Below are 12610 nucleotides of genomic sequence, written 5' to 3' on the forward strand. Positions count from 1 at the left end.
CCATTAACCCCCCCCCCACAAAATTTACACTTGCCAGTCATCTTTAAAGGATATTTAAGGCTGGTATATGGGGACCCAAAGTTGAAAAAGGCTGATCTAGACAAAATAGCCTCATCTAGCTGGTGCATTAATCTGTGGAGATAGTTAAAGACTACAAGTGACGACTCATGAGAGACTTACTAAATCCACAGAAGTTACAACCCTGCAAAAAAAATTTTTTTTGTACTATCCTGCAATACTATGCCCACTGAGGACAAGGGGAGGCCCCCTCCCCTGTGACCAGCATGGAAATGCCTGCTTCTTGCCTCTTAGCAGGCCACTAAAAACAAAACAAGCAGTTTTTGTATTACACAGAAAGATGGAAGTGTATGAAGCAATCTCCCAGTCTTGTACCAGTCTGCAGGATTTACATCATGGTTATAGAGAGTCTTTCCTTCCTTGTGGCTAGCATGAAACTCAAGTGGGCTAGTAGAGAAGGGATACGGTGGCCTAATCTTTCCTCAACCTGTGTACTTGCTTGTCTGCAAGGAATTATTAGTCACCTATAGCTACCAAGTGAGCTGTTAAATACAAGATTGGCTACCTGCCGGGGATATTGGAAAGCTTCAATAGATCAACAGTTTTAGACAGTCACTTCATAATGTTCCAAAATTTCCTGACTCCTTTGTGCTCGCTAGCATAACTCTATAGGATTTGACCAAGCAATGAAAGTAATTGGATTCTAGGGCACTTTCAGGCACGAAAGTAGACTGTCTAAAACAGTTCAGCGCCAAGGGCCTTCTGGCGGTTCCCTCACTGCGAGAAGCCAAGTTACAGGGAACTAGGTAGAGGGCCTTCTCGGTAGTGGCGCCCGCCCTGTGGAACGCCCTCCCATCAGTTGTCAAGGAAATAAACAACTACCAGACTTTTAGAAGACATCTGAAGGTAACCCTGTTTAGGCAAGTTTTTAATGTTTGATGTTATATTGTATTTTTAATATTTTGTTGGAAGCAGCCCAGAGTGGCTGGGAAAACCCAGCCAGTTAGGCGGGGTAAAACTAATAAATTATTATTATTATTATTATTATATTTTCATTAACATTAATTTCATCCCTGTTTCAACGTGTCTTATTTCAATGTATCTCTGCTTGAATAATAGTAGTATGGTTTCAAGTATCATTGTTGAGTACAAGGTCTAAATCTGTACTGTGAGAGCGGCTGGACCTTCCTTAACTGCAAAGTTATTGCTTAAAGAGATTGATTTAAAATTTGCATTCTGCAAAAGGCAATGTCTTCTACGAGAATTAATGGGAAGAGTACTGTTAATGTTGCATAACCTGCACAAAAATGACTTCATTCTGGCACTCCGTCAGTATAATTATATGTGTTTTTGTATGTTTGTATATGCGATAATATCCTTGCACGTGTACTATTCCCAAATCCCCCTCACAGATGACTACACCTTTTCCTGCCTTTCCCCCCCTTTCCCCTTCATGCCCTTCTTACCAAGAAAGGATCACAGCCATCAAAATTGGCAAGCGTTAAGCATGATAATTAGTTCAATACACTGACCAATTCTCTGAATTACAAGTTCAAAGGAACATGTGGACATGGATGAAATCAGATTTTGGCATTTCTCACTCTGATTGTTCCAGGACACTTGGAGCTTCTTTCATCTGTAAATAACTGATGGGTTTTAATGCCTGGCTCAAAATACTTCAAACACGTTTTGCAAAGTTTTGTTTTTAGTCTTAGAGCTAATTTTATGTCGCAGCTTTGAACCATATTAATGAAATTATTCATGTTTTTGTGATTTCAAGGAGTGCTTGTGGATTTTTTATTTTTTATTTTAATTAAGAAGCTTTTTACTCTTGGATTAGTATGCAAGGCATATGTCTTTGTACTGTGTTATATGTTTCCCCCAATTCGTTAGTTTAAAAGGCCAGATGGTAAATTCAAAATATTATTTCTTAATCTTTATTTCCACACCCCCCTTCTCCAAGGAGCTCATGCTTCCCTCTTTCTTCCTACAGTGAGGTGGGTAAGACTTGAGATAGAGTCACCCAGTGAGCTTCATGGTTGAAAAAGGATGTGAACCCAGTTTTCCTCAGTCATAAGCCCTATTCTCATTTTCTAAGCATGTTTGCTGGATGCAGAGAATGCATGAGAACATAATAATAGCCTGTTGGGTCAAGCCAATAGCCCATCTAGCCCAGCATCCTGTTCTCACAGTGGCCAGCCGGGTGCCTGTAGGGGAAGACTAGGGAGCAGAACATGAGTGCAAGAGCACTCTCCCCTCTCATGGTTGCCGGTGAGATTCTGCTCAACCCAGAGAGGACAGGGGCAGAAGGTGTGTGCAAGACGCACAATTGCATGTATAACTTTTATTCCATTTGACCAGGAACCCTATGTGGTCACTGCCCCCACCCCTTGCAAACAGTGAAAACAGGGCTACAATAATAATAATAATAATAATAATAATAATAATAATAATAATAATAATAATTTATTATTTATACCCCGCCCATCTGGCTGGGCTTCCCCAGCCACTCTGGACAGCTTCCAAAAAAATATTAAAATACTGTAATACATCAAACATTAAAAGCTTCCCTAAACAGGGCTGCCTTCAGATGTCTATGTCTTTTAAAAGTCTGGTAGTTGTTCTCTTTGACATCTGGTGGGAGGGCGTTCCACAGGGAGGGCGCCACTACCGAGAAGGCCCTCTGCCTGGTTCCCTGTAACTTGGCTTCTCGCAACGAGGGAACCCCCAGAAGGCCCTCAGTGCTGGACCTCAACGTCCGGGTAGAACGATGGGGGTGGAGATGCTCCTTCAGGTATACTGGACCGAGGCAGTTTGGGGCTTTAAAGGTCAGCACCAACACTTTGAATTGTGCTCGGAAACGTACTGGGAGCCAATGTAGGTCTTTCAAGTCTTAACACCATACTGGCTCTTGCTTTCTTGAATCTTCTTTAAGTATTACCTCATGAAAGTAGTGCCCTTCATTTAACGGCAGATTTGGGCTGAAAATTTGAAAAGGATTAAGCCCCTCCTGATGACAGAAAATTGAGTGGGTCACTGACCTTTAAGGGCTTTCTCTGCGCTGCTGCGATGTGCACACTCGAGTAAGAATGTTCCCCAAAATTTTAAGGCAATACTGTGTTTTTGTAAAGGCGAGGTAACTTGAGTATGAAGAATAATGGCTTGCTTTGAAAGTGATAGGCTGTTTGGTTGGGAGAACCAGTTCTCGGACTTTGGTTTGTTTCAGCTGCTCTGGTTGATTTCAGTGGGGCTTGGAGCATTTTGTGGATTGGGGTTAAGAATTTTACAACACTAGTGTATGCCAGTGTATTTCTCAAATGTGTGTCCCAAACGATTTGTGGGCTACAACTCCCATCATGCCTAGCTAGCAGGACCAGCGGTCAGGGATGATGGGAGTTGTAGTCCAACAACAGCTGGGGACCCAAGTTTGAGAAACACTACACTAGTGGTTAAAGCTTGTTTGGAACTTACTTTCTTTCTTGGCTGATCCTAAATGACCCTAATTTTTGCTTCCCTGGTCACAGGTGGTGAACCTGGAGGGAAGATTTCTCTAAGTGTTGGAGCGTTATTAACAGCGACATTCAGGGACCTGTTTTTTTGTTTTGTTTCCCTTGCACCCCAGAAATTTCCAGTATTTTAATTTGGGTGATTTTGGCCCAAAAATTACACCCCCCCACAAGCATTACAATACCTACAATGAGTTATAACTGACGTGCTGCTTTTCTGCTGCTAACTTCCAGTGGTTGGATCTCAGCTCTGTTCTGTCTTTGTTCTTACTGTTATTCCCAGCAGTATACCATCTGAGGTAATCATATTACAGCGTGTCAGCTGCAATTATAACTCCCCATATTTACATCTCTAGTCTCATCTGTGTTTACATCTATGCTTAGCTAGGCAGGGCACTGCACAAGTGGTGTGTTGGATGTGTCCTGAGCGTAGAAAAAAGTACTGTACTAGGTATAATGTCCCCTTCTAGAATCTACGCATGTATGGTGATTAGTTCTGATAATGCCCTTACCTGCTTTGCGGGTAAGATGAATACTCTTGTTCATATTTGGTCATACTTAGGCTGTATTCAGCCTGTAACTTATATTTAACCTGTGTTTAAAGCCATTTGTTTTAAGTCACCTTAAGTACAGATATATTGTAGAAAGGTGACAAATTAATTAATATTTAAAGTAATCGTGCCTGGGAGCTGGCTTCAGTAAGGTTCCCAACAATTTGCCCAAGCAATTTTTGAAACCCTTAACCTTTTATTGGTTCCCTCACAATTCCTTCGAAAATGGGAAAGCTGCCGTTTGATTTTGATTTGTTGAAGGAATAAGTTCTTTAACAAGTTTTGGACAGAGTTCAGAACAAATTGCTTCGCTGACCCTGCTCCAGAGCAAAGTTTCGGTAATATGCTTAGAACTTGCTTCAGTTCATTCTCTCTCTTTCTTTTAATGGCAAAGTACCACAAATACCACAATGCATTGTCTACAAAGTAATAGCCAGGTGGGCAGCTAGGGGAAAAACTGTGCAAGTAGAGGGAACATTCTGGAGTGACATCATCCTGTTAGAATTCTTTTCAGCGTTGGAACAAATTCATCTCACACCTGCTAAGCTTGGCAGCCAACTTCATTTCCATCTCACGGTGGAGTGGCGGAGGTGGGGGAAGGGGACAGAATTTAGAAAATACCTTTAGAGGGTGCCTGTATATTTTGTGTGTGTGAATACACACACACACACACACACACACACACACACACACAGAGCACAGCACATGGTATGCAAGGAAAGAGTGAAAAGAGAAAGAAGACTGAAAGAAATAAGATTCTGCCTTCAAAATAAGATGGAAAGACTGAAAGTCAAGGATTTAAGTAGTGGCGGGGCTTAGATATTCTCTCCCAGCCCCTAAGCTCTTCTACAGACTGACTTTTTCCATGTGCGTAAGCAGGCAAGGCCTGCAAGCTACTGGGTTTGAGTTTCGAGGGTTCCTCTCAAGGTGTTTCTCATGGATTATCTCAGTTCTATTCCAGGAATGAGTAAGACATTCATTTTTCTCTCTCTCTCCCATCCCCCCTTCCAATTTTTTGTGTCTCTCCCTCTCAGCTGTCATTTCCCTCAGCCATCATTTGTCACAGTTCTCACCTCCACTGAGAATTCTCCTCCAGAAATTGGGTAGAAACATCCTTAATTCATGTAACTGAAAACTAATTACAGTGGTACCTCATGTTACATACGCTTCAGGTTACATATGCTTCAGGTTACAGACTCCGCTAACCCAGAAATAGTACCACGGGTTAAGAATTTTGCTTCAGGATGAGAACAGAAATCGTGCTCCGGCGGCGCGGCGGCAGCGGGAGGCCCCATTAGCTAAAGTGGTGCTTCAGGTTAAGGACAGTTTCAGGTTAAGAACGGACCTCCGGAACGAATTAAGTTCTTAACCTGAGGTACCACTGTACTAATGTAACTATAAGGCTGTTGCAAATTGGTGGTCTTTATTTGAACCAGGAATATGGTTTGGGGGTTTGTGTGTGTGAGACATTTATTTTTGAAAAGGAGTGATAGCAGAAGGGAAAGTATGGTAGATGGTTGGATGAGGTGGACATAAAGCGAAGTCACAAAAGAGGGACAGAGAATCCCATTAGATAGTGAAAGCTGAACACTGGAAAAGTTTGTAGCTTATAAGGTCTAGGAAATTGCTTTGATAAAGAGAATAAGCACATGAAATCATTTCCTTTGCAGATTCACTGGAATTCTTCCATGATGTAAGGTTTATGTAAAACAGCCCCAGGTGGTACAAGAGAGGTACAACCATGGACTTTGGATAGCTGAAATCAGTGGTTGCACTTTTGGTTTTAACACAGTGTTATTTTTATGTTTCACTTGTCAGTGTCTGGAACAAATAGCTAAAAGGGTACCATTCCCCCCCCCCCCGGTAATCTTCTATTTCTTTAAGACATGTTTTGTTGCGTGGAAAGAGAAACGCCATGTGGAATGCGTTCCTTAACAACTAACAAGGCATTTCCCTTTTCTCTTTAATATAAAAATGATTTGAATTGTGATTTTTATATGAGGAATTGTTATAGGAAAGTCTCATTAGATGGGTGGATGGCAGGCAAATCCCAAGGCTGTGCGAAGCTGAATTTTCTGCTTCTGTGTTTACATTTAGCTGAAGGGGGGTCATTTTTTAAAAAATCCATCTTGTCAGTCAGTCAGTCAAATCTTTTTGCTTAAAACCACTGGCCATCACAAAAATAAAGAAATTCAAGCCATTTTGAGGTACGCTTTGGCATAACTGATCCCTAGCACGCCAGACCCAATGTTGTCCAAGGAAATTTTGTCTAAATTTTGTCCATTGGGCTGCTAATGCAAACAGAAACCTTATACTGTATGTAGTGTTATAACTAACATAACCAGAATTCCTGGGGAATGTCATAATATGGTGCTGTTTCCCTGTAAAAGTCGATAGTAGAAACTAGCCATAAGAGGCCTTGCTCCAGTTCCTGAGAGTTTTGCAAGTTGACAGACTCAGTGCCAGCATCTACGTTCTGCTTCTCTAAGGATTGAAAAATGTGCAAGCTTGTTAATTTGGTCATTGGGGTCTTTATTTTCTTTGCGTACAGCTTTTGGGCTTCAGCTAGGACCACTTTGCCTTTGCCTAGTGAAGGGTCATTTGCTTTACAAGTCTTTGATGCTTGCTATATCAGCTGTTTTCCTCCCAGCATTTATGGTACAGCTGTGTAGAGGCTCTTTTCATCCATCCATGCTGATAATTCATTTGAACTTAGGCATCCAAGAATTTAACCATTCACTTCCTGCAATTGGGGAAAGAGCGTTAGGGTAGGTTTTGTAGATTAGAATTGTTCTCCACTAAGAAGTCCTAACATCGAGACTGAACATATAAAAATCACGTTCGCAGATTGTGGGTTGTATCATACTTAGAGTAGACCCATCAGAATTAATAATGACTAATTTAACTCCATGTATTTCTGTGAGTCTATACTGAGTACAACTTACTTGGGTGAAACCCCACATTGTTTCTTCAGATAGTTATTACAGTACAAATCAGTGATTGAAGTAGTCTATAGAATCAAGGTTTTTGGTGTTGTGAATAAATGGTTTCATGGCACAGAGAAGGAATTTGTAAAAAGGAAAAGAAAAAAAAAGTGGGGCATGGCTGCCCCAGCTATTGCCAAAATTGCAGTCTCACATTGAAAGTAGCCAAAGAGCTGGTGCTGATTATTCATGCAGATTGTCACTGATTAGTTTCTAATTTCCTACTTTGTTACAATAAGAAAAGAGATGATTAATATCAATCACAATAGCAGTTTCTCCTGATAACTTTACCTCATCAACTTCGATTCAAGTTAAATAGAACAACTTCAGGGGGGGAAAGAGAGCAAATGTGAAGAAACAAACAAACAAAAATCAAATGAATGACTTACACATTGGTTTTAAATGACACCTAATACTGCATTAGCACATACGGCATCTTGTACTTGCATGTTCTAATAAATTATGAAAGTATTTTGCATACTGTTACCAATGTTGTTAAATTTTAATCATAGATATGATGCCCTAGACCCGTGATGGTTAATTCAACATGTGTATTTTACTAATTACACCTGATAGAAGGCAGTTGCAAATTAGTTTGTATGAAAGTAGCACATCTTTAAAGTTGATGCACCTTACAACAGGGCAAGCGTCTCGTGATGTTCCTTAAATTGATCATTATTCTCTCCCCCCCCCCCAACTCATTTCCTTTTTTGGATTGCTTGCACTTGGCAACCTGCTTTTTCATTTTCAGAGTACTTCACATAAACTGTTTTAAACACATGCATCTACTTGTTCACCATAGATAGCACACAGATTTCTTGAGAAGTGCAGTGGTTTGTATCACCTAACAGAATTCTGGTTGCTTGATTATATTATGTAGATGACACAAGGCAGACTCTAGCAGGGGTGTGTGCTATAAGGAGTTAGGTTTTAATGCATTTCCCCCCTGACAAAATGTCTGCATTTTTATTATATCACAGGCAAAATGAACATAAAAAGAGCCAACTGGATCAGGCCAAAGGCCCATCTAGTACATGAAGGGCCAGGCCTCCCAATGTTATATCCAAGTGTTGTTGTTTAGTCGTTTAGTCGTGTCCGACTCCTCGTGACCCCATGGACCAGAGCACGCCAGGCACTCCTGTCTTCCACTGCCTCCCGCAGTTTGGTCAAACTCATGCTGGTAGCTTCAAGAACACTGTCCAACCATCTCGTTCCTCTGTCATCCCCTTCTCCTTGTGCCCTCCATCTTTCCCAACATCAGGGTCTTTTCCAGGGAGTCTTCTCTTCTCATGAGGTGGCCAAAGTATTGGAGCCTCAGCTTCAGGATCTGTCCTTCCAGTGACCACTCAGGGCTGATTTCCTTAAGAACGGAGAGGTTTGATCTTCTTGCAGTCCATGGGACTCTCAAGAGTCTCCTCCAACACCATAATTCAAAAGCATCAATTCTTCGGCGATCAGCCTTCTCTATGGTCCAGCCATATATATCCATATATATATATCCAAGTGTAGCACTTGATTTTTTTCCCCTTTGGGAATGAATGGCAGCCATTTAGTGATGGCACAAGAAAAGAAAAACCACATGCAGAAAGAGCAAAGCATATTTCTAGAAAAATGATAGTATATGCTAATGACATAGTCCAGCAATGGAGGGGCAAGTGGGAGGGCAAGCACCTTGTGTTTTAGAGGGAGCACTTGTCCCCCGGACCCCCTCTGGTGCTGCCCACACAGCCATTCACTTGCATTGAAAGAAGTGACACTTGTGCACTTGGGGACATTATTGTGATGGGTGTGAAACTATTCCCTCACCCCTGATGGCCCAGCAATTAAGAATTAAACCTACTCCTATCTAGGAAATCTGACCAATTCTTTGCATAGCCCCATCCTTGGTTCTGTTTCTTGGTTGCTGTAGTGCAGGGCGTTTACAAAGCATTTATGAGAACTCTGGGATGGCACACTGTGAAGATGGGCAGTAGTGGACAACCTTCCCCAAAAGACAGCTCATCCACAGTTACTAACGTGTGAGCTACAGAGCACTCGCTTTCACATAAGGCACCACAAACATGACTGTTGCCCCATATAAGCTGAGTCGATACCCTAGAACATGCCCCAGAATTATTTTCAAGACTGAAAGGACTCATCAACAGAATAATCCTTATAAGCTGCGCTTGCTTGGGCATGAAGGAGTTCACATGAAGCTTTAGGTTCCGGCATTCGCCTTTACACTGCCAGGAGAAAGACTCCTGCAGAGCTGAATTTCAGTTTGTATGAATTCTGGCTTGTTACTTAGAAAACCAGAAAGTGTGTTGTTAAACACACTGTTCAGTTTCTAAATAAGCTAACTCCAAACCCAGGTTTATGAAGCTGGCTTGTGAAACGAACCAGAATTTGGTTTTAAACAGCAAACCCTGGTTCGTCTGTAGTGGCACGCAAGGTTTTGTGGAAACTGAAGCTAAAGAAGTCCTCATCCTGGCTCCATCCGTGTGTGTGTCAGGAGGGTGTTGCAGGAGCCAAAGACTTGTAGCCTCTCCTTCCTGCTCAGGCGCATAGCACTAAACCATGGTTTAACATTGCATGCAAACTGACTCTTCCACCACAGACTAATATGGCTCCTTCTTTCCGTGGATCTTCTTGTTTTTCTTAGAAAATTTCCCCTCTTAAAATCTAGTTTCACGCAAATAGTGTTCCTTTTCATTACAAATGAGCCAGTTCATTCTCACTAACATTTTGTAAATATTAGTCAGATTTTGTCCTCATTAAGTATCAACAATGACGGTATCACTCTCTTGCAAAATAACCAATACTTTGATGGCCAAAAACAACAATCTGAGTATAAGCAATATGACATATGTTTGTTGGGCCTCATGAATGTGAGCGCTTCAGGAGCCAGAGAGGCAGGAGCAGCCAAGTATATTCAGTTTTGATTTTCAGGCAAATATATGTTGTCTTGCATGTTGTGCTACCTCTTCTCCCTTTGCATTAAAGAATTAAAGGTACGGTAGAGATTGTCTACACAACCTTATGGTATTTAGTTCTTTGCTTGCAATGTTACTCAGATTTTTGTTTTTGTTTCAAGAGGAACTGTATAGTCAGAATCTCCTTTCTTGTAATTTGAATCCATTGGTTTTGGTCCTACCTCTGGAAGAGCAGAAAACAAGCTTGTTCCATCTTCCATGTGACAGCCCTTAAGGTATTTGAAGTTGGCTATCATATCTCCTCTCAGTCTCCTCTTTTCCAGGTTAAGCACACCCAGCTCCTTCAACTGTTCCTCATAAGGCTTGGTTTCCAGACCCTTGGTCATCTTGGTTGCCCTCCTCTGCACATGTTTGTGGTGCCCAGAACTGGACACTGAACACTAGTTGTGGTCTGACCAAGACAGAATAGAGTGGATGAATTCCTTCCATTGATCTGCATCTAGGCTGTTGCTGCAGCCTAGAATAGTGTTAGCTCTCTTTTTTTGCTGCTGTATCACACTGTTGACTGATGTTCAGCTTGTGGTCTACTAAGACCCCTAGATCCTTTTCACATGTACTGCTCTCAAGCCAGGTGTGCCCCATCTTATATTTATGCATCTGGTTGTTCCAGCCTTAATGTAGAACCTTACATTCATACGTATATTAGCCAGGCTATTAAGAGACAGTCCATTTTCCTCCCATATATCTTTATATATGCGGAATCATTCAGCTGCTTCCTGCTAGTAAGTTGAGCATAATAATAATAATAATAATAATAATAATAATTATTTTTATTTATATCCCGCCCTCCCCAGCCGAAGCTGGGCTCAGGGTGGCTAACAACAATCAAAATAGTCCAACATTCTAAAAACATTCATTATAAAATTAATAAAAATCAAATTAAAATCAAATTGATGGCAACCATTAAGCAAAATTCTGTGCAGATTGCCAGACGAGGGGGTCAGGCTGTGCCCTGACCAAAGGCCTGGTGGAACAGCTCTGTCTTGCAGGCCCTGCGGAAAGATGTCAGGTCCCGCAGGGCCCTAGTCTCTTGTGACAGAGCGTTCCACCAGATTGGAGCCGCGGCCGAGAAAGCCCTGGCTCTAGTTGAGGCCAGCCTAACCTCTCTGTGGCCTGGGATCTTCAGGATGTTTTTATTTGCAGACCGTAAATTTCTCTGTGGGACATACCAGGAGAGGCGGTCCCGTAGGTACGAGGGTCCTAGGCCGTATAGGGCTTTAAAGGTTAAAACCAGCACCTTAAACCTGATCCTGTACTCCACCGGGAGCCAGTGCAGCTGGTATAGTACCGGATGAATATGATCTCGCAGCGAAGACCCCATAAGGAGTCTCGCCGCGGCATTCTGCAGCCGCTGGAGTTTCTGGGTCAGTCTCAAGGGCAGCCCCACGTAGAGGGAGTTACAATAATCCAGTCTGGAGGTGACCGTCGCGTGGATCACAGTGGCTAGGTCAGGGCGAGAGAGATAAGGAGCCAACTGCTTAGCTTGGCGGAGATGAAAAAATGGCGCCTTTGTTATAGCTGTAATCTGCGCCTCCATAGAGAGGGAGGTATTGAAGATTACACCCAAACTCTTAACGGACGATGCTGGCACTAATTGCACCCCCGCAAGAGATGGGAGTTGCCCCCTCGTTCCCATATCGCTCCGTCCCAGCCAGAGGACCTCTGTCTTCGAAGGATTTAACTTCAACCGGCTTCCACGTAACCATCCAGCCACAGCTTCCAGACATCTGGTCAGTGTGTCTGGGGCCGAGTCAGGATGGCCATCCATCAACAGATAGAGTTGGGTGTCATCGGCATACTGATGGCAACCCAGCCCAAAACTCCGGACAAGCTGGGCGAGGGGGCGCATAAAGATGTTAAAAAGCATGGGGGAGAGAATCGCACCCTGAGGCACTCCACACACCAAGGAGTGGCGCGATGACAATTCCCCCCCAAGCGCCACCCTCTGTCCCCGACCAGAGAGAAACGAGCGCAGCCATTGGAGGACTCTGCCCTGGATCCCTACGTCGGCAAGGCGGTGGTCTAGGAGTTCGTGATCGACCATGTCAAAGGCTGCTGACAGGTCTAGAAGAATCAGCAGCCCCGACCCCCCTCGATCCAGCTGCCTGCGGAGATCATCTGTTAGGGCGACCAGAGCCGTCTCAGTCCCATGACCAGCGCGGAAGCCGGACTGGAATGGATCGAGAGCATCTGAGGAAAGTGACTGCAGAGTTTCCTACCCTCCTGTAAGGAGACGAGTCTCTTGCAGCAGAGCAGCTGGCTGAGACGTACCAGCTTGCGCCCATCTGTTGGCAACCATTGTTTGATGTATACACTGCTTTTAGATACAGAAGGTTGTCATGTGTATGGAACATGTATTCCACTGGAGGAAACGAGCATTGCCATTCACTGGTTTCAGTTTTCTTTATACTATCTCTCAAGGATATGTTTTAAAGTAAAGTCAAGCTCTCCATCTGAATCTGCTGGCCACCTGATAACATGTTGTGTGTGTGCGCGCACACACACTCACACACATGCACACACACAGTATAGCAGTTTCTCCTAAGGGAGGGAGAAGGTGGGAGAACTAGCATGCTACT

At 43.0% G+C, this 12610-nt stretch overlaps 1 protein-coding gene and 1 long non-coding RNA gene across 6 annotated transcripts in view; one reads left to right on the forward strand and one right to left on the reverse strand.

Moving 5' to 3' along the window:
* The window catches only part of SLC25A26 (solute carrier family 25 member 26), a 116721-nt gene that overhangs the window by 39244 nt on the left and 64867 nt on the right, over positions 1-12610 (forward strand). The window lies entirely within an intron of this gene.
* LOC310757523 lies at positions 3505-5526 on the reverse strand. Its single transcript, XR_014545294.1, has 2 exons — positions 5455-5526; positions 3505-5210 (listed from the first exon to the last, which is right to left on the reverse strand). It is a non-coding gene; the product is annotated as an uncharacterized lncRNA (long non-coding RNA).

Source organism: Podarcis filfolensis (genome assembly GCF_964270895.1).
Source record: "Podarcis filfolensis genome assembly, chromosome: 2".
Lineage (NCBI taxonomy): Eukaryota > Metazoa > Chordata > Lepidosauria > Squamata > Lacertidae > Podarcis > Podarcis filfolensis.